The sequence below is a fragment of the Cupressus sempervirens genome, chromosome 9 (assembly GCF_028749045.1).
Source record: "Cupressus sempervirens isolate cs-2001-9-10 chromosome 9, ASM2874904v1, whole genome shotgun sequence".
Classification (NCBI taxonomy): domain Eukaryota; kingdom Viridiplantae; phylum Streptophyta; class Pinopsida; order Cupressales; family Cupressaceae; genus Cupressus; species Cupressus sempervirens.
Window position 1 is genome coordinate 228,704,406 of NC_143126.1, and position 23,542 is coordinate 228,727,947.

Here is a 23,542-nt window from a genome sequence, read left to right on the forward strand (position 1 = left end):
CATTTTATTGTTACTGTATGCACTAGTACATTTGACCCCAATTTTTGACCAAAATTTTTTACCATCTATTAAAATGTTTTAGATTGGTCGAAATATGCAAGGAAAAATATCTTTTTTAAAAAATCTATGCCCGCGTTGGTCGAATTTTCGACCAACACGGGCTTCATATGTTAAAATTTTTTAAATAGTGGGAAAAACTCATTGTTGCTGAGGACAAAAATGGAGGAAGGGTTTCACAGGCCGGAGGAGGCAAAGGTGAAGGTTTTTGAGAAAGGGGCATCTATGTATAGGGGGTGCGTGGAGGCCAAGTTAGGGCTGAAGATGAGAGTGGCGGCGTTGGTTAATGAGGATGGGGTGTTTTGATAATGTAGGATATATTAATTGCTAGTTTCGACATCACTAGTGCAACAATAGAATGGGCAATGGTAAAACTCATTCATAATCTAGATAAAATGGAAAAAGTCCAAGGGGAGTTAGAGGAGGTTGTAGGTCATAGTAGAAGAGTGGAGGAATCTAATATTGATCATCTACCTTACCTTCATGCAATGGTGAAAGAAGTGCTTCGATTGTATCCTCCTGGTCCTCTTTTGATCCCTCATAAAGCATCAAGATCTTGTGAAATAGGGGGTTTGTGATCCCCAAAGACATACAAGTATGGGTTAATGTGTGGGCGATTGCGAGGGATCCTGTTGTGTTGGAAGGAGCCTTCCAAATTTATGTGAGAGAGGTTTTTGGAGGGAGAGGGAGCTACTGTGGACTTTAAGGGACAAGATTTTGAGCTTATACCATTTGGAGTAGGGAGAAGAATATGCCTAGGGCTTCCTTTGGCTGATAAGATGCTTCATTTAATTTTGGCTTTGCTGGTTCACTCCTTCAACTGGAGTCTTCCTAATGGAATGAACACAAAGGAACTAGACATGGACTATGTATTTAGAGTGGTATTGTGGAAGAGTCAGAATTTGGAAGCAATCCCACTACACCTGCGACATCACTTGTATTAATTATTCAATATTAAGGTAATTTCTTCAATAAGTTGGATCACAAAGTCTAATATGATAATTCCGTTTAGAATGGAGGTGTCATAATAGATTTAGTAAGTTGACTGACTTTCCCTACAATAATTTTATTAGTGTCTAAGACTCTAAAGTATCAAGAAAAGTGACATCTGTGTACACAACATAGTGAATGAGGGCTACCATTTCTTTCTCAAGTGTCACACCTCTGTATCAAGAGAGACATACCCATACAACATAGACCCTTCTCGTCTGCATGGCACTACTTCTATGCATATCAATGAATTTGAATGCAATATTATAAATAATTTTTGCATGCAACTTCTTACCATTATATACTTATTTTTGTTTAAATTAATATGATCATAAATGAGTTTAAAATTTGTATTAGAAAGACTTTGAGATTTTTATATGGTTTTTGTAATGTAATATGGGTCTTATTCAATGTTATACCACTTCTCTGAGTGTGTTTCGTATTGTTTCAAGGAAATTCAAGGAAATTTGGATTTATTTGTAGCTATAGGTTCTTGTGCTTTATCTTGATAATAAAACATGTAATTGGCACCAGATGGACATTCTAGATTATCTACTTTGAAACATGAATTTTTTGACATATGGGGTGAAAACCTCTAATGTATCCTTGGCATGCACTGATAATAAATGGCATATTTTTATCCTGATGTCCAAGCCCACAAGTTATGTGGAGTAACAATGGTTGAATATCGAAGTCTCTGAGAGAACCTTGGAGACATTATGACTCATTTATTGGATCTTTATTACTAACTCCTACTTAAGATCCATGTGGAAGGGTTTGGGTTTATCACTAGTCCATAAATATTGTCATGCATAAATGCTAAAATGCCAATATCATTACTATTAATGAAATATATTTCCACCAGGTTTATAAAACTCTTTATAGAGTCATTTACCAAAAGCTCTCTATTAATAGGCTCTAAAAATACTCTATTAATAGACTTTAAAAATACTACATTTTCAATAATAAGCATTTATAACTGATATAGTACAAGGCTAAAAAATCCATTTATTTAGATTCCTTATTTTTTACCGCTGCTAACTCTTCAGAGCCCTTTATTCATCTAGCTCAATTGCAAATGTTTTGCTCTGGAACACAGACATTTATGTGCTTTAATTGAATGGAGAGTGTTGTATGGGGGCATTTCTGAATTTATTTAGGTCAATTGCAAATCAACAGCTCTGTGTCAGTCTCCAGCTGCAGCATCTACAGGTAAGATGGCTTTGATTTCATTCATGTCATCTGCTGTCAATTTTACCGAGAGAGAAGATATTATCATCCAGATTCTTCATCTTGGTGGTTCCAAGAATGGGCACAACATCATTTCCCTGGTCTTGAACCCATGCAAGAGCAACCTAGCTTGGGCTTCACCCTTTTCTTAAATTGATCTTACTTAGCTTTAGTAATAGATCTTGGTTCCGCTCAAGATTCTCACCTTAAAACCTCGGATTCCCCTATTTAACAGATCAATTATTATGATATGAAACAATCAACAATGACAAAATCAAATCAAATTAATTTTCACCTTTATTGTCAGTCTTGTCATGTAGATTTTTGTTTAGATTTTACTTTGTTGTTCAGTCTCAATGTTTGAACTCAACATCAGATCATCTTTAAAATGGTACAATTATGAAATGGAAAAAAAAATCCTATCCTTTACCTTATGAAGTCATTATCTGTCACACTTTGAAGAAGTTTTCCTCCTGTGCTAAAGAAACCCATGCCTAAAGGACTGTATGGAACAATCCCAATCCCCAACTCCCTATGAATGGAATAAAATGAAATAAAATAAATATAATTAAGCTTTTATTCCTTATCTAAGTTCAAATGGAACCAAGTTCAAAAAAAAATCTTATTAAAAACTTCAACTTTTGGTATATACTGTGAACCCAATTCACAAATATTTATTCTCAGTTCTCTGTAATCTATAAAGTAAACATTGAATCACTGATTGTTGAGGTATTATATCATCACAACGTTTATCCAGAGAGACCATTCAAGCTGCACAACAGTGATTGGATGCACTGCATGGGCCCTACGAATTGTTGAAGCAGAGGCTTCAAACAGACCCACATATTTCATATTTCCCTCTTCTACCAACTTCTTCATTTCACCCATCTGTATAAAAGGAAAACTGATTTGCTTGTTATTAGATTTCTTATGTTTTTCTAGGCGTCGGTAAAGAGCCAGAGGGATACAGTCTTGCCCTCCAAAGCCATACAACCTTGATTATTAGACACATATTTTCTAGTGAAATTAGAGGTTTGAAATTTTGATTTTGTTGTTTTTGAGACAAATTCATTGACTCATGTTACATTAGCTTCATAAGAACTCATCTCTCATGACAATAAGTTGGAGTAGTATTGCACTTAGTGACCTTCTGGAAAGGCTTAATGCTTCACCTTATGAGCATCATCTAAATGTAATGATTACTATGTGTTCCATTCATTCTTATGAAAAATGAGTTCTTGTGAACCACTATTAAAATAACTTGTGTCAATGCGTTTCACTAGAAAACCACACAGTTGAATCCTTGTAGTAAAATCACAATTTGACTTGCTGTAGAAAATATTTCATACTTATCAATCTCAAGAATTGATATGTAAAATATATTTCTCACATCAAATCAAATTCAAGATTCAACTATGTAGTTTTTGGAGAAAAACCATTACCCAAAATTTTATAAATAAGATTAAAATAAAAAAACCTGTCACAGTAGTACAAATTTTGAATCTTAAACCTTAAAATTCCATGAAAAAATAGTATTTTGGTGCAAGGTTAAGGGTTTGGAATCCAAAGACTTATAGTAGCTTCTATGGGTACAGTAATATCCACCCTGTGCTGGTAATAAAGATCAATGTAGTCTATATCAAGCCTCTTGATGCTTGCTTCATAGGTAGCCCTGACATATGCAGGATCTCCCTTCACACCAAATTCTCCAGTACTCCAAGTCAATCAAAACTTAGTTACAATACGCACCTTCTCTCTGATAACTTTCAGAGCCTATTTAGGAAGGAAAAATAAAAGCATTATGCACGGTGTTAGAACAATCAAGCTTAGAGAATTAATAGATTAAGAAATGGAAATAGTACGAGCTGGAAACAAGATGTGAATCTTTTGATCAATAAATGGTTTTAAAAAATGCATCTTTTGAGTAATATTGATCACTTTTCAATGATGGGTTATATAGTTTTCAGCTATGTAAGGATTTGGTACAGTTGATGCTTCCGTAGCTCATAATTATGTTATGATGTTGAATTACTTTTCAGAAGAGTCTTCTAGTGTAGGCTGGAAAAGAAATGTTAGAACTTGAGTATAAACACATAAGAGAGCTTGTTAGGTTTGTTTACATGAATGATCCAATGTTTTCCAAGATGACACAAAATAAAACAGCATGTATGGTAGAACCATTTTTTAAATTGTAAAGTGAAGCTTCTTGACACCTAACATATAGAAATTGTTATCCAAATTTGCTCATCTACATCACCACTTATCAGTTACAGCAGTAATCTTAAACTATATCATAGCAGTAACTGGGAGCCAGGCATGATTAGATCAACATGTATTGTAGTCACAATCAAACATGGATTTCAAGAATTTTTAAGGAAATGAAAGCATTTCATTTTATTCATGCTGCCTATCCAAGAACCTTGAATGGCGGAGAGAAATCTTACTCCTTTTGTCATATATTCTATCTTGGCTATATTTATAAGATGTGTCTGTATAATCTTTTTTCTAACATGAGAAGTCATACAAAATATTTGGAAATACCTTCATCTCTGAGTTACAAGGCATAGAATCATGCTAAATTGCTTTAATCAACCTTAGGTTTAGATTTCTTGATTATGCTTTGCAAATATTGTTATCCTCTTTTGTAAATCCAATTTGACATTATTTGATTGATAGTTGCTTTGTATTATGCATTAATGGTAGTCCATGTTCAGAGAATGTAATCCCACCTTTGCTATATGAATAGAGTTCACATAAGAGATGTTGGTATGGTTTTTATAAAGTAGGTTAACAACTCTGTCTTCTAAATTCTTTCTTATAAATGGACATTTGGATATGATGATAGTAATGAAGGGTCTATATTGGTCAATATGATTGTGTTGGAATAGACAAGCAAAGGAAGTAATCAAAGCAATTAAGAAACAAATTGCTAATAAGAATCCTAAGATCCAAATTCTTTCTCTGATGGTTAGTATTGAAAAATATTATAAATTTCTATATACATTTTGATTTATTTTAAGTTATCATTACTGAGATATTTGGTTGAATTCCGAGTGCAAAAAATTTACTATAGTAAGAATTCATTTATGATTGACTTTGATGGATAACTTTAATTTAATATTTGCCTGGTTATTTTTGCAGCTATTAGAGACACTTACAAAGAATTGTGGTGATACTGTTCACTTGCAAAGGATGAAGTAGCCTGCCTTTTGAGGGGCAAAGGGACTACCAAGATGCTCCTCCTCAGGTTCAAGGATGCCCATGCCAGAAACAAGACTATCAACTCTAATTCAAGTCCCAATTTTCTCTCTGATTCTAAGCCAAATTGTCTCAGGAATCATTTCATATAGTCAAAAGTCAAGATGGGAACATAGTATCTCAGCTCTAATGCCCATGTCCAAAATGCTGAACTTACCTTCAGAGAAGTCCTCTTGCATTGGAAGTAGGATTTCTAGCCTAACAAACGTGCACATTACTCCAAGTAAGTCCATGGGTTAGGGGAATTTCGAAGGTAAAGACAATGACTCAACTGTGGAGATGATATGCAAAACCTTAGTTTGAATGTGAGATGGACAGATAGATTCCCCTTTAGTCTGCCCTATGGAACTATTGTCAATTATCAACCATAAAAATCGTTTTATCTCTTAGTTGCTACCTTTTAGAAGGAATTCAACTTAGGTAATGAAGGTCACTGAGTTTGAATATGAGATGAGACACAGACTCATGTACTATTAGGAATATCCATTCATATGGAGCTCACATGAGTTTTCAACAATGTGCCAATTTATTTCTCATAGTTTCTTTACAATAAAATTGTAGTAGCTCTATTCTTTACAGTCTGCATTCTTAAAAAAAACTTATGTAATGTGGTAAAAAATATTTGTGTTGGTTTTCTATTAATTATTTAATGAAAATGCTAGGAATGGTTTTTTCCTTCTGTAAGGTTGATTGATCATGATGCATCTTAATTTATCTAACAAGACACAAATTAAATACTAAGGCAAAGCTAATGTTCAGTTTATTCATGTTCTTTGTAATTAGGGTACAATGGCCAGAGGAGGAGTTGAGGTTGATGTCTCAGGAAGTATGTGGTTATGTGGAAGCTGTTCTAAATAGTCTTACTGCAAATGTACCCAAAGTAAGAACCTTAGAACATCCTTGCATTAAAGCACTACAGAAATAGGCGTTCTTCTATATGGTTCTCATGAGTATTAACTTGTCCTTCAATGATTGATAGGCTGCGGTGCTCTGCCAAGTTGAGAAAGCCAAAGAGGAAATCCTAACTCAACTTTATAGCTCTGTTCAGGTGAAGGTTAATTACATGTGGCTAATATGGCCATGGTACTAGTTATATTTGTTTTCTGTGTTCCTCATATATTATTTTTCAATTCTACTTCAAATAGCTCTCAGAGTACAACAAAGATTGAAGAACTTCTCCAAGAAGATCAGAATGCAAAAAGGAAACATGAGAGATTCAAAAAATAGGCATCTTTATTGTCAAGACTTACTCATCAATTAAGTATCCATGATGTTCGAGCAACAAGTGATAATTTTTCTTCAGATGGAGGTACTTGATATATTAGTTTTTGTTAAGTGAAATGTTTCTTTTCATAGTAATAAGTTAATACTTTTAATAGAGTATAATTTATTGTAGGTTTCAGCCCCATCATCATCCCTTGTCCCCTCCTAACATGGTTTCCATGATATACTAGAATCTTTTTTGAATCACTAGAACATGATATTAGATCTTACTAGGCTTCCGTGTCAATTGATTTTCTTTTGGACGAGGCCACTACTAGTTTTGAGGCTATTGTGATATGTAATGATATAACCAAAGATAATAAGAAGACTTCTATCATTTTTAGTAATTCTCATCCTTAGACATTTGATGTGTGCCAGATAAGGGTAGGTTGGTTGGGGTTGAATGTCATGAAATCTGATCTAAAGTACTTTGATTATAGTTCCAAGGATGTTTGTGGGGTGCTTGTTCAGCACCCTAGGATAGAGAGGGAAGTTATTAATTACTCTTATTTTGTTAAGAATGTTCATGCTAATGGTGTGAAGGTTGTCATGGCCTCTGATTTTTCTACACTAACAATACTGAAGCCTCCTGAGGAATTTGGGGTGGATATCATCTTTGGGTCTTCTCAAAGATTTGGTGTCCCCCTAGACTATGGGGGCCCCTAATTTATATTGCTTGGTTACATCTTAAGAGTAAAAATGAATGATGCCTGGTAGGATTATTCGAGTTAATGTGGATTCCCATAGGAATCCTGTGCTAAGGATGGAAATGTAGACAAGGGAGCAACACATCAGGTAAGATAATGCCACTAGAAATATCTACATGATACATGCATTATTTACAATATATCTTCTATGTATGCAATCTATCATGGTCTGGCAGGATTGAAAAAAAAATGTAGAATATGTACATGGTTTGGCGGGAGCATTTATTAGTGGATTAAAGAAATTAGGCACTATTAATGTTGAGGATGCTCCATTCCTTGATATTGTAAAGGTTATATGCTTATCATTAAGCAAGGGGAGATGATCATCAAAACTTCTATCATTACTGTCTCAACTCATGGAATGAATCCTGCAAGTGCTACAATGTGTGGAATGAAAATTGTTGTTGTTTGAACTGTTACTAAAGAAAATGAAGGATGTAGAGGAAAATAAGGAAACCTTGTAGCACTTATGATTGCCTATCCTTCAATGCATGGTGTGTATGAGGAGGGTATTAAATAAGATATGTTAAATCATTCATGACAATGATAGTCAAGTGTACATGGATGGTGCAAACATGAATGTGCAGGTTGGACTAACTAGCTCGAGTTGAATTGGAGTGGATGTATGCCATCTCAATCTTTAGAAGACATTCTACATTCTACACTTTGGTATGGGGCCTATAGGATTAAAGAAGCATTTGGCACCATTTTTACCATCACAACCTCTGGTACCAATAAATGGAATTACTACTCCTAAAGGGAATCCACAACGACTTGATATGATATCAACAGCACCATGGGGCTCAACCATGATTCTACCAATATCAATAAAAAGGGAGATTACGGAAATTGAGAATGGGAAAATAATTTTTTCTTTCAAATGATTTCATCCCTTTGACTTGAAGAAAATAACAGCCTAGTTCCAAACATTACATGGTTTTCTTAGCGTTTGATGAGTAGTTGCTGATGCACAATGAATTATGGAAAACAGATGTCTGACACTAACCACAATTTCATTCTGAAAAATGAAAATTATTAGTTGGGCCTGTATAATAAAGTTTCTTGTCTGTTCATTTACTCTTTTATTTTTGATTAATAACTTACTCATTAAAAATTATGCAGATCTTTCACCTCCACATTTTAGCCCTCTTGTGATCTGTGTCTTGCAAAAGTGCCTTCGAGTTGTCAAGTTCCAAAAGTCAGAAGCTTGCCCACCGGACAATGATTTCATTCTATGTGGCCAGTGTGATGAACTTTCTTTTGCAGGCTCAGGTGTGTATCTGTTCTTCCTCATATAGTTCATTTTGAGTTTGAAGTCAGATTCTTATGTTGACAAGTGGATATTTCCTCTCACAGGCTAATTCAAGGTCATTATCTTTCACAATTGTGACTACTTTGCTTCCAAAAATCAATCAAGTATATCAATCCGATCATGGTTCAGAAGATTTTCTTTGTGAATGGAGTCTATTGAGAAGTTTGCTTCATTTTTCCCAAGGCATATTATCCAAAGAGCAAGTGAGATCCAGTTTGGAATCAATAGATACTCACTCTTTGGGAAAAGGCAATCCTACTGTTCAACGATCTCTTTCCCAAGTGCTGTCACTTGTAGAGAATACAGATTGTGAGAGGAAATCTGGTGCAGCAACTGCATTTGCATCCTCCATAGTATCTGCAATGCCAAAGGAAATAGTGGAAAACTTTCCTTCCCTTGTTACATTATGCCATAAAGTGTTTGGAAAGAACTTTTCAGTCTTGTTGGCTTTGTTGTGTGCGCACAAAGATCTTTTTGGTAGAATTGCTGAGGCCTGGGATGATTATTTCTTATTGGGTCTGAAGCTTGCCAGATATTTTTATCAGACAAGTAGAGATAATGGTAATCTCCAAGTACATCATGTTGATAAGCAAGACTCTTCTTTGGATGATGGGTTCAAATTTTATCAATTTTAATCAAATTTTATTAAATTTAGAGAAATAGATCAAGACTTGCTCCAGATATTATTTAATCATTTGTGCTTGGTGAATGCATTTTATGCCCAGCCTAAAATTAAAATGGAATTTATCCTTGGCTTAGACTGTGCGAGTTTTCCTTTTTCACATATATGTCAAAATGATTTTTTTTCATTAATTGTAATTTTAATTCTATGAACCTCCTCTTCTTTTCCCTTCAAGATCTCGTGTCTTACTGTCTGATGTTTCTAAATAGTGGGCATATTCCTATGTATCTTTTCTATGTTTGTGGCAGCAGTAACACTATAAACAGAAAAATTGTCATTGATTTTGGAGCTGTAGTTTTATTTTAGACTTGCAGAACCTCTTCATCTAGAAGTAGAACATCCCTGATCCAAAATTGGCAGAAAGTGTACGTTTCATTTTACAAGTGTTCTGGAAGGTTACTTTTCAAACAATTTTATCTCAAGTTGCACTTTGCTTAATGGATAGAATGCACTATGAACCTTTTAAATTGGTAGTTTCATGAATCTTGATTTTGTTTTAAAATAGGATAACAATTCAGTGGATGTCTTGTTTGAGATTAAAATGGTGGGTATATGTTTGATCTAGTTCTGTACCGTATTGCCTACTAGCTTTCTTTAGCACACTGAAAAAGTTCTTTAAATGGCATTCTCTACTTTTTGTTTTCTACATGTTTTGAGTTTTTTGTTTTTGGTGAATTACTGTGAAAGGAGATTCCTCCCATTATATTGAAAGAAAGTAATTTGATTACAATGACTTCCTGTAATTTGGCTAAGATCATGATGCGAATGCCTTGAGTGATGTCTTGTAGTCTTTTGATATGATCAGGAGAAAATAGATTTCATTGAAGTTTATAAAATAAGCATATGTTTTCATGTTATTCGTTGTCAGTCTTTTCATTAGAGTGATGCATGCATCATGTCTTCACTCTTGCTTGCTGTTGAAATGCATCCTCAACCAGGCCTCCTTTTGAATCTCTTCTCAAACCAACAAGTGTTGTCAATGCCACAAACCTATAGACTCGATTCACTGTGTTGTTGATCACTCTTCTACCACATTCAAATTTGTTGAGTGATTTGTATTTTGTTTAGTAGATGTATTCCTGTTTTAAGCTATAGACAACGAATCAGAAATAGACTTGGTGAGTGTAATTCAATTGTCATCTTGGCGAGCTAACTTGGGGAGCCGGCCTGGTGATCTAACATGGTGAGTGGGCTTAAAGTGGCAACTTGGTGGGGCAAGTGGGCGAGCCGACTTAGCGAGGCCACTTAGAGACGCGACATGGCGAGCTGACTTGGTAAGCAAGCTCAATGAGCAGGCCTAAAGACTGACCTTGATGAGGCACTTTGGTGGGGTGACTTGATGACCGAACTCAAAGAGTCAACTTGGCGAGCATACTTGCACTAGTGCATTTGGGTTCATTTTTCAACCTTCATTGATCAAATTTTTGACCCAATTTTTGACCAAATTTGACCAACCCATTGGTCAGAATTTATCTAGTCAAAATTTTGACCAACTCACTAGTACATGATTTGTCTCAATCATATAACTAATTATATATTTTTCATATTAGTTATTGTCAGTGTTTTTCAAGCATTCTATAAAATAGGTCACATGCCTTGCGTATGATATGACATTTTGCATGCATCCTGCACTCTCTCTCATTCAGCTAATGATGGATTATGTAGAGTGATCTAAAACCATGATGCTAAAAAACACACAATCAAATCCAAAATGAACTTGCACTACAAATGGATTGTGGAAATTTGATAGTGGTAAAATTGCATGCATGTCTACCAGGACAATCACAACTTAAACATATATTTGTCCTAGTAGACATGCATGCAAAATTAACAATATCAGATTTCCACAATCCATTTGTAATGCAAGTTCATTTTGGATTTGATTGTGTGTGTTTTTTAGCATCATGGTTTCAGATCACTCTCCGTAATCCATCATCAGCCGGATGAGAGAGTGCAGGATGCATGCAAAATGTCATATCATATGCAAGGCATGTGACTATTTTATAGAATGCTTGAAAAAAATTTACACCTACCTATTGGTAGAAATGTCTACCTTCATTGGTCGAAATTTCTACCTTCATTAGTCAAAATTTTTGACCTTCATTGGTCAAAATTTCTACCTTCATTGGTCAAAATTTTTGACCTTTTGACCTTCATTGGTCGAAATTTCTACCTTCATTGGTTGAAATTTTTGACCTTCATTGGTCAAAATTTTTGACCTTCATTGGTCGAAATTTCTACCTTTATTGGTCAAAATTTTTGACCTTCATTGGTCGAAATTTTGACCAATTCTTGGCAGATCTTGCACCATGCCTATGGAGGTTTTTTGACCAACCAGAAGGTTGGTCAAAATTTTGACCGGAAAAATTCTGACCAATGGGTTGGTCAAAGTTGGTCGAAGTTTGGTCAAAAATTGGGTCAAATTTTTGACCAATAATGGTTGAAAAATGTACTAGTGATGAGTTAACCATCCATGATCTACATAGCATTTTCATAGATGAGGCGACAAAATATGCAATTTTTAAGTTGTGTGACCAATATCACTTGATTTGTGAGTAGTTGTAATGAAAAATGCATCACTTAAAAAAAAATTAATCCTCCAAATTAGAGACTTTATAGGACTATTTCTATAAAAATAAGTTGCAGTTTTAAACTGTGTACATCGTAGGAGCTAGCGTTGAATGAGTTCAGCTATCATAAGTTAAATCAATGAGATAGAAAATCTTTGTGCAATGTTACATAGGCCAAAAATGTTGTGCAGTTTTGGGTGTCATAAGAGCTACCATCAAATAAGTTTGGGCATTAAGGAATCCTTCTTGTCATGTCCCCATTTTGGAGGTAATTTGAATTAATTAATTAAATTAATTAAGTTGTCCAAAATAATGAATATTTTATAAGGATGACTAATTAATTATTTTAATTAAATAAATAAGTGGTATTAAGTTAATTATTTATAAAGTTATCAAATATGCATGGAGGGCTCATTGTCTATCATCAAAGTTTATTTTCTCTATTGTGTCTCCTTGAGCATTTGTGGAGCCTGAAGGCCTGCAAGTATTTAGCTTAATCATTGGGAATGATACCTCCCAAGTGATTGCATAACTACAGAAGTGAAAGATCCTTTGAAGGGTTGCCCTTTGGAGGTGGCACTCAACCATTTCAAGTTGAGCTTAATTTGTATACTCAGACTTACCTGAAGGTTTGAGTTTTTGGTTGCAAGAGAAAAAAAGAATAGATCCAAAAAAGTAGTCCAAAAGAGCAGATCCGAAAATGTAGTCCAAAAAAGTAGATCCAAAAAAAGAAGATCCGAAAAAGAAAACTGAAAAATTAGGTCCGAAAAAGAAAAGAGAAAAGGAAACATTAGTAAAAATTATTATAACCATCTACAATTAGGTTCCTTTGGATATTTCATGCATTTTTCTTATCATTTAGATGCATACTAGAAGGTAAGGTTGTAGGTGAAAGTTTGTATTAGATTTAAGAATTATTCTTGCAGATGTAAGCCAAGAGTCTTGGCCATTTCATACTAGCATTGTAGTTGATATGTACAATAAAGGAGACATAAGTTTCTGGTCTGATATAGTTGTAATTGAGTATTTATTTATCATTCATGATCAACTTATTAGTTTGCATGCCAATTGTTTGACAAAATGTCAATTGGATGTAGGTTCTCTTTTTGGCGTAAATAATATTATAATTTTGCATACCAAGTGTTTGTATTAATGCCACTTGGCTATAAGTGCATGAATGCCATCACAGGTTGCATCTAAAGTGTTTGTCATAATTACTATTTTATGTAGCAGCATATTGCAAGTAGTCTTAGTTACATATTTGCATTGAATATTATAAAAATAAGTTGCACATTCATGTTAGGTCATCCTTTAGTCAATTTTGAGTCTTCTTGCAAAAAATTCTCATTGAAGAAAGAGCCATTAAAGAAAATTGAAATACTATATCAGTCATATTACCCTTGTATGTGACGTGTTTGGCAAAATTTCTTAGTTTAGCATTGGAGGTTTTTAGTGGCCTATTGGTAGGGGTCATTACAATGGTATTAGAGTGATTTCTTGCTAGCCTGATAGGGTTTATATAGCCACCATTCAATTTAGTTAATAAGAACAAAAACAAAAGGGCTCTATTTACGTAGATAAATAGCACAACTAAGAACATGGTCAAAAGAAATTCTCAAAGCCCACCCAAAATTATGAGAGATGATGAGGCTTTACAACATTAGGATAGGCTTCTATAGTCAATAGAGGCAAGTACACAAGAAATGATAGCTATGATGCAATAGTTGATTGGGGAAAATAGGAGAAATAATCATAATAATGACTAGGATGATAGGAGCATAGCAGGATCACAATATGGGTAAAGGACATAGTTTGGGATAGTTGACATACCCACACGTCCTACATTTAGGGAAGAAAATCTAGCACTCACACCTAATGCTATGGTAATAGATATTGTAGATGAACTTTGACAAGAAAGGAATTAGTGGAATTCATTACTAGCATATGTACAAGACAGATGGACATTTGACAGGTACCTGAACTATAGAGCTACCATACAGAAGCAGGCAGATAAACACGGTGAGTTGCAACAAGACACCAACAAGTTGACTAGATTTCTTTTTGGTAGATCTTCTAATAGGGTAGATGACACAATTACGAGGAACTTGCATGATGATTTTTAGAATTTAGCTTACAGCCAAGCTAAGGTCTCAAATTCTACTCTACCATAGGAAGAAGTGGTGAAGGATATTATGCAAATTGATAGTAACTGTCAACTTCATACTCAAGTTGAGATAGGTGTACATAGGTCACCAGAGGGTGATGTCATAGGTACTCAAGATGGTTTGGTTATGACAAGTATTGAGTATATAGTAGAGGGTTTAAATGATGATTTTGAGGATGGTGAGATACTTGGTAGAGATGATCAAACATTAAGTATTCATGACTTTGCTGAGAGGGAGTACCAGGCACATTTAGATGCTTCATCACATGAAGTTGAGGTTGGTAGTACTTCGCATGATTTGTCCAGCCAGCTGAAGGTGAACAAAGATAGTATTGTGATGATGGTATGGGAATGATGAAGTTGAGTTATTTACATCTTCTATTAGATCATGACCATTTTCTTAGCCTTGCTGGAGATTATTTAGATGCCTTGAGGAGGAAGGAGGAAGAAGTTGACAGGCTTTCTCACGAGCTTGAGGAAACTTGAGCTTCTTTGGTGAATACTCCATTGGCATTACAGGACTTGGAGAGACATGGGGATGAGCATGACATGGAGTTGAGTTTAGTTTCATCTTGCACACCAAATACTCAACTTTCTATGGTGGGCAGATCATATGTGGTCATTGATATTGTTGTGAGTTTGTCTTGCATTCACATCTATGATACAGGGATAGTGTCAGACAAGAATGTGGAGTTAGTTGGTATTAGCCATATTACTCAGGTGAGGAGTTTCCTTGAGTTACCAACTAATTCTAGTTTATGAATATGGACTCAAGATTGTTATATTGGCATTTGGGATTCAATTGATTGGAGATCTTTATCATTTCTTGGTAGCAATGATTGTTTGGCTGCTATCATGGATTTGATTAGCAAATTGCATGATGTTTTTTTTTCTTGTGCCAGTAGCTTGTTTGATGTTGGTATTAGTTTTTATACACTGGTGTTGGGCTTTGTTCATATATCTAGTTGACCATTCTTGCTATAATGTGTTGATGATCTTTCATATTTGGTGGTATGTATAGATGAGTCCTAGGATCATACTAGCATTGATGACATCTAGGAGGATGCAGTGGGAAGCTTTGAGGACTTAGTTTCCTTGGCAATTTCTTTTGGTACAAAGGAGATGGATAGCAGTGCTACAGTTTTTGATACTTTGTATGTTGATATGGGATTTGGAGTTGATTCACAGGATATGGATGGTAATACTTCAGAGACTAGTAACTTTTAGGATGCTCCTTTGGATAGTGCATCACAGGAGGATTGTAGGAGACTGTCTAGCTAGTGCCATCATGTGTCTACTCAACTAAGAATTAGGGAGCAAGACATGGCTATCGCTTGCCAGCATTTAAATGTTGGTCATCAATTGTTAGCAGTTTATGGATTGGGTTCTCCTACTAGTGATGAGTAGGGAGGCAGTTTTCTTTCCTTGACAAAGATCCACTCTTTATGGGAGGCTATCTGGATTCTAAGATAGAATTATATCCAATTGGTAGCCAAGAAAGATTATCTTATGGAGAGGGGTAGTATAACATATGATGCATTGTTGGTCAAGGAAGATGAGGTGAGTGAGCTTACTTAGTAGCTCATGGTGACTTCTAAGATTCTTGAGAGTACACAATTGGCTCTCGAGGAGTTACAATTTCATTTGGCTAAGGTGACCATGGAATTAGAGTGACTACAGTCTCTACTAGATTCTATAGAGTCACAAGTTGTGACATCTGGCAATTCGAGGATGTCCATGGTTGAGATTTTTAGAGATAGTGGAGATGGGGATGCATCCATCTTTAATACTAGCATTGGCATATCAGGTTCTTTTCCAGAGGGTTTAGGTTCAACTGAATTGGGTGTTGCAATAGAATTTTGTGGTATGCCTGACATGGTGGTGGTCTCTACTATTGATGGCATGGAGACTGCTGATGTTGTATCAGAGATCATGTGTGATGTTTGTGAGTTAGTTGTTAGCATGGTTCCTACTAGTGATACTACTCCTTTGGTGGTGTCTTCGAAGGTAGTAGTCAGTTCAGGCTTGGTTAGTGATCGGTTGTAGCTAGTTTCATCCAAATTGCAATCTGAGCCACTGATTGGGATTGGTGTATTCTATCGGCATTACAATGTGAGGTATTCTCATCAATTTACCTTTGATGACCATGTTGATGAGATGATGATACAGAGATGTACTTTGGATCCTAGTGCTTGTCATCAGTTATGGGTTGGTTTGACGCCACGAGATGAGAGGTGCGATGGGCATGACATGGCAATAGGTTCTACAATTAATAGCTTGATAGTACATGACTTAGAGTAGGAGTTTGGAAGTGATGCTTTAGTGGTTTTCTTTTATTCTACTCCTTTGGCTATGTCATCTCCTAACTTAGCTGGTGATTAGTTTCTGTGAGTTGCATCACCTATGCATGGAAAGCTATCACCTGAGGCTGGTTCTTTTAATCGACATTATACTACAGGGTATGTTCATCAGTTTGCATTTGATCCATGTGTTGAGGAGTCGATGGTAGGCTGACCTGGTTTGTGTTCTATTTCTTTCTATTTATCTTGTGATTTATACTCACCATCAGTGGTGCATGGGAGTTATGGTTATGAGACAGTGGCCAGTGATTTGCAAAGTTATGTTAATTGTAGTAGGTGTATAGTATGTGGATTCTCCGTACTTGGTGCAGTTTCATTTAGGAGAGTTCACCATTGTGACAGAGTTGGACTGTGCATCCCACATAGGTTAGTGGGATGCTCTAATGGTATTTACTGTGTTGGCAATTTGGAATGTCCACTCTGCTTGGGTTTTGATATTTTGGGAGATTGTGTCTTGTGGGTTTCTGACTATGGCAGTAGTGGATTTGAAGTTCAATTGAGCAATGATTCACCCTTCATTCATGGATTCTTCTTGGTTATATTGCAAAGGATATTGCAAGAGCCTGCATTGATTCACAATAGTATAGTTTATGACTACATTTGGGATCCAGGTGGATTGATTCGTTTATTGTTTAGCCATTGCTTGGGGACAAGCAATTTCAGGAAGGTCGAATTGTCATGTCCCCATTTTGGAGGTAATTTGAATTAATTAATTAAATTAATTAAGTTGTCCAAAATAATGAATATTTTATGAGGATGACTAATTAATTATTTTAATTAAATAAATAAGTGGTATTAAGTTAATAATTTATAAAGTTATCAAATAAATAAATATTAAAAGATAACTTTATATTTAATTAATTTAATAAAGTGACTTGAATTATAAAATATTTTATAAAGTCACTTAATAGATAAAATAAAATAATGTTCTAGAAGTTTCTAGAGAAAGTGGAGAAAAAGAATATGTAGGCATGAAGGGCTCATTGTCTATCATCCAAGTTTATTTTCTCTATTGTGTCTACTTGAGCATTTGTGGAGCTTGAAGGCCTACAAGTATTCAGCTTAATCATTGGGAACAATACCTCCCAAGTGATTGCATAACTAAGGAGGTGAAAGATCCTCTAAAGGGTTGCCCTTTTGAAGTGGCACTGAGCCATTTCAAGGTGAGCTTAATTTGTATACTCAGACTTACTTGAGGGTTTGAGTTTTTGGTTGCAAGAGGAAAAAAAAAGATTGAAAAAAGAAGTCCGAAAAAGTATTCCAAAAAAGTAGATCTGAAAAAAGTAGATCCAAAAACTCAAAGCGAAAAAGAAAGATTGAAAAAGCAAAGTGAAAAGGTAGCATTAGTAAAAATTATTACAGCCATCTACAATCAGGTTCCTTAGGATATTTCATGTATTTTTCTTATCATTTAGATGCATATTAGAAGGTAAGGTTATAGGTGAAAGTTTGTATCAGATTTAAGCATTATTCTTGCAGATGTAAGCCAAGAGTCTTGGCCATTTCATACTAGCATTGTAGCTGATATGTGCAATAAAGGAGACATAAGTTTTTTGTCTGATAAAGTTGTAATCGAATATGTATTTATCATTCATGATCAGCTTATTAGTTTGCATGCAAATTGTTTGGCAAAATATTAATTGGCTGTAGATTCTCTTTTCGGAATAAATAATGTTATAATTTTGCATACCAAGTGTTTGGATTAATGCCACTTGGCTACAAGTACATTAACGCCACTATAGGTTGCATCCAAAGTGTTTTTCATAATTACTATTTGTTGTAGCAGCATATTGCAAGTAGTCTTAGTTACATATTTGCATTGAATATTGTCAAAATAAGTTGCACATTCATGATAGGTCATTGTTTAGTCAATTTTGAGTCATCTTGCAAAAAAATCTCATTTAAGAAAGAGTCATTAAAGCAAACTGAAATACTATATCAGTCATATTACCCTTGTATGTGAAGTGTTTGAAAAAAATTCTATGTTCAGCATTATAGGTTTTTAGTGGCCTATTGGTAGGGGTCATTACACTTCTCTGCTCATTCAACATGTTTTTCTAATTCAATGTGCATATGGGATTAAAATGAAGTGTATTAACAAATTATTCACAATCAAGGGTCTTTTATCTATCATCAAGTTCCAAACTTGAGAGCCTCTAGGGGAGGATTTTGTTCTCAATATACTCAAGGGATCACTTGGAGATGGATATTTGTGGAAACTAAATTTGGCCCACTTCTTATTTTACTCCTTGGGTAGTCTCCATAGTAGTTTGGATCCAAAGGATTTATGTTTCCATGTGAGCTTTCTAATACCTACATCCCCATTCCAAATAGGTTTGTAGATGTTATCCAATTTAATGAGGATGAGCTTCTTTTGTTTGGAGTTCCCTTGCTAGATTAAGGATTTTATTTTTTCCTTAAGATTAAATTTAGCTTTGAATAGTAAGCAAGGAATAATATTTTAGATGAGTGTAGTCTAGTAGGAATAGATTTGATCATTGTCAGCTGACTAGAAATGGAGAGTTGTTGCATAGTTTTAGTCTTACCCTTAAAAGCTTGAAATTATTGGTATATAATTGAGTTTGTATTCAAGGTGATGTCTAAGTATCCTTAAGGTTACTTACTTCTCATCTTCTCCATGTCTCTCACTTTTTTTGTTTCTAGATCTCCCTTGCATTACCTATATCTTTTTCTTCTATGCCATGTTTTTGTTTTTCTAATGTGCATAGAGTCTAGGTGATCTAGGTATGGTTGGGATGTGTTCTTTCATCTTCTCAATGAGAAGTAAGTTATCCATGTTCTACCATTTCCTATCTTGCCCCATTATTCATGTTCATATAGATAATGAGCAATCGAGCTAGTCTTCCCTTCAGTGAAAAAAATTAAGTGTGTATTCAAACAATGAAGACATGGAAATGATTAACAAGTCTTGCATACTCATATGTCATGATGGAAAGATCCATGAAAAAGAGAACCAATGCTAAGAAGAATCTCATTCATGTTATAGAGGTAGATTCTACATTCAGAAGGAAAAGACTAGATCTATGAGTTTTCCACTATGCACTAATGGAAGCAAACATGTTTTGTTTAGCATTCGAGGCCACAATGATTTGTGAGATACCCAAGGATTTACATACAAGAAGCAAAGGCACAATGTTGAAATAATTTTTGTGAGCTTTTCATTAGTGAGGCTTGCTCAAGACCTAGCTTTAAGGCCATCAGATTGAGGTTAAGGGTAAAGTGTTGTTAGTTGTACTCTAGTCAAGGAAATGTTGCTAAGAAAGGGTTTTCTATCCCAAGGTAATGAAAAAGGTTACTTACCTAAAGGCTTTGGGAATAGAAACAAAAGTGACTCTAAGATAAAGAAAATGAAGTGTTAAATGCTTAAGGCAGAAAGTGAAAGAATGAAGTGCGGAAGCTAAAAAAGGATTACTCCTCATGCTGAGATTTTGAATAGAAGGAAGGTTGGCTTGTGGAACAGATAAGTTTCTCCTTCACCCCCATAGAACTTAAAGACTTTTTTTGTTAAGTGATATTTGGTAATATGACTTTACTCAAAGTAAAGTAATAGAGCTTCCCAAAATTTAAGTTTTTATGTGCAAGACAATGGAAAGTTAAAATAGTCATTTATCATGGAATTAAATGTAAATCTTGTCATTATAATTTTTGGCCAGACATAATTTCTTTTTTGTGGTGCCAATGTTAGGCAATTCCTATACCTATTTCATCAGAATTGCCTGCAATTCATTTATTCAAGTGTATTAAAATGACTATTTATCAAGAACTATATATTGTGCAATCATAGTGAATGGCAATCAGAGCTACTAGTAATGATAAGTTGATAGGCCCAGAGAATGAATTAAAAGAACTAACAAACACATCTTTCAAATTCTATGATTTGGGTGATCTTCATAGAAGACTCAATTCTAAACCTATTCGCCTAATGACTCAAAAGCTTAAAGAGAGAAAACTAGTTGAGATAGCTAGTCTTCCAATGGTAGTACATGTAGTTGATCTTGTAAGGGAATGTATTGAGAGATACAACACAGAAAAAAAAAAAAAACATATTTTGTTCCCTAACTAATCTATCCTCATCTTGATCAACAAGGCATAGATGCAGTCTATGCTCGACATTCCCATGAAGGAGTAGTATTGTGATGTTGATTTTAGCTCTTCTATGTCTAATTTCAGTGAGAAGAAGATAAGAAGACATGCAAAGCACATGGTTCAAGACTACTCACTCAAAGAAGAGTGAAATGCCCAAGACCTTGTTTGGCATAATTTTAAAAAGAGACATAGTGGATATCCTTGCTCTTCTCCTTAGACTAAAAGGAAAACATGAGATCTTGGAGTTCATCAAGCACCACTTCTTCCTATTTCAAGCTATATATGCTAAGGATATGCATATTTACTTGGCAAAAATTATTTACGATGACCTCACCTCATGGTAGAATTCAACTAGAGAATTTAATCAATTTTACATGTCATCCTATCAAATTTATGGCTTGGTTACTCACCACTTGTGGCTCGGGCTACATCCAAAATTATAATGAGCATACTAAATTATATGATTTCTACCCACACCTATTGTTGCAAAGAATTTCTGAGGAGTATATGGCTATAAATGATGCCTTCACAATGAGGCTATGTCAGGAATTGCAAAGATGCCCTGAAAGGAGATTTTCACCAAAGGTAATTTCAACCATCAGCCAAATTGGATACTCATTCATCCAAGTTTTTAGTTTCTCTTATTTGCAAATAGGAGATTTCAATAACCTTGAAGTGAACACCTTGTGTTCTAATCTAAAGAAGATAGATGAGATTCCTTTCCCTATAGTGGTTGGACCATATTCACGTGCTTCTAGATCTAATGCTCAAAATCTGGTGAACATCTTAGATAGAAAAATTTAATTGGTAGAGTATGAGATACTCGTGCCTCAGTATGATCCAATCAACTTTCTAAGGGATCACTTCAAGTTAGGATATGCATAAAAGTATGTTCTGAATATAGAAGACTACTAGGATGGGTGTCTCAACTAATATCAAACCTAAGAGAAATTTTGGTCATCGCTAAAAATTAATGAGATTAAATTGTATAATGATTCTATCGATGTTTTTGACCTTGTAGATGATGGAGCCTACATGCATCCCACATCCTACATGAAGATCAAAGGCACCCCAATTTTCTCTAACTCATCTGGAGGTCCTATCATAGATACTATGGAGGTTCTTATGTAGGGAATAATAAAAAGAAAAAATAAGTGGGTTGAGTGGACCCATACGTGGAAGAAGAAGATGGGAAGCACTAGTTCTATGGGTGGAGTATCTTCTGCAGCCACCAAGTCAACTACAGTAGCACGACCACCACAAATACTACTTCAACATATGCAAGATGATTCTTCAAGGTGGAGACCAACCCCTAGATAATAATTTTCCAATCACTCCTAGCTACAGAGGTGGCTCCCTTCCAAACACTAGGAAAGTTAGGCAAAAGGAGGAGACAAGGACAAATGGAAAGAACAAGAAAAATTAATGGCCAAGCCATCTTCCCCTATCCAAGTAATCAATTTGGATGGTGACACCAACCCCATGGATGGCCAAGAAAAAGATGTATCTCAGCAAGGGGATACCTTAGCCCTCTTGGTGACTAACACTAGTAAATTTGAGCTTAATTGTCAACCAATTTTGGTCGAAATTTCCACCCGGGTTGGTCAAAATTTTGACCAAGATGTTCATCAAAGTTTTTCTCGTCAAAATTTTGACCAATACATTCGTCAAATTTTTTAAATTTTTGGTGGCCTTGATTTGTCAATGTTGGTCAAAATTTTGACCAATCCATTCGTCAAATTTTTTTTTATTGGTGGAAATTTTAACCAATGCTTGGTAGAAAACTAATAGGCATCAGTCAAAATTTCCACCAATGTTTGGTCAAAATATTTTTGCATTGGTGAAAATCCACTGATGGTTGGTAAAAAAAATTTTAGTTGGTGGAAATTTTGACCTATGCTTGGTAGAAAACTAGCAAGCATTGGTTGAAATTTCCAACAATGTTTGGTCGAATTTGTTTTTTATGTTGTATCAAACAATTGCTTCTTATCCATGCCATTTAATTTGCAACCTTCTAAATCTTTGCAAATATAAAGTTGGAGCAGAAACATTTTTCTTTTCAAAGGTGTCCTTTGATTGTAAAGTGTCTATTCTACTACCTGTTCAACAAACAAGACATATATAGTTCAACAGATAATGGAATGGATGCTTTACAATTAGATGACACCTTTGAGAAGAAAAATTCTTCTACTCCAACTTTACCTTTGCAGAGATTTAAAAGGTTGCAAATTAAATGGCTTGGATAAGAAACAATTGCTTAATACGACATGGAACAAATGGGCATTAATGCATAGGGCACCATCAACTATGTGAGTGATGTAGATGCAACTAAAATTTTTAGGGTCAAAGCCACCAATTAATATAGAGTTTCTACTCTTGACGAAGTTGACGTTGTGGTTGTAAGGTTTGTGGAGAGGGCACTTCTTCATTGTCCACTTCATCACTAATTAACTTGCGCCACAAACTAATAGTCTTCACCTTTGGTGTGGGCTCCTATCAACTATGTGAGTGTTGATGTAGAAGCTGAAGCTGAAAAAATAAGTGAAAGCATGTTGAATAAGGTTTCTAATCTCAACTTGGTCAACATTGTTTATTTAAGGGCTATGTACTAGGCAATTCTTCAATGTCCAATTAGGGGTAGCATTGCATCCTCTTTAACTATTACATGTACAACCCTAGGAGTAAATAGGTTGACGACTACTTCTTCTGGCCTTGCACTTTCTTCTTTGTGGGTTTTTCTTAAACACAGCTCTACATCCCTCCCCAGTTTCAAGTGATTTAGAAATGCATGTATTTGCTGCAAAAAATAGTACCCATTTCTTGTTTTAGTTTCTAATAGGTC

The 23,542-nt window shown here is 35.0% G+C and overlaps 2 pseudogenes; both read left to right on the plus strand.

Annotated features, from left to right (window-relative positions):
• The first annotated feature begins 219 nt into the window (after positions 1-219).
• LOC149538333 (glycine dehydrogenase (decarboxylating), mitochondrial-like) lies at positions 220-7,798 on the plus strand (annotated as a pseudogene).
• A 13-nt stretch (positions 7,799-7,811) lies between these two features.
• Positions 7,812-8,389, plus strand: LOC149538334 (glycine dehydrogenase (decarboxylating), mitochondrial pseudogene; annotated as a pseudogene).
• The last annotated feature ends 15,153 nt before the right edge of the window (positions 8,390-23,542 follow it).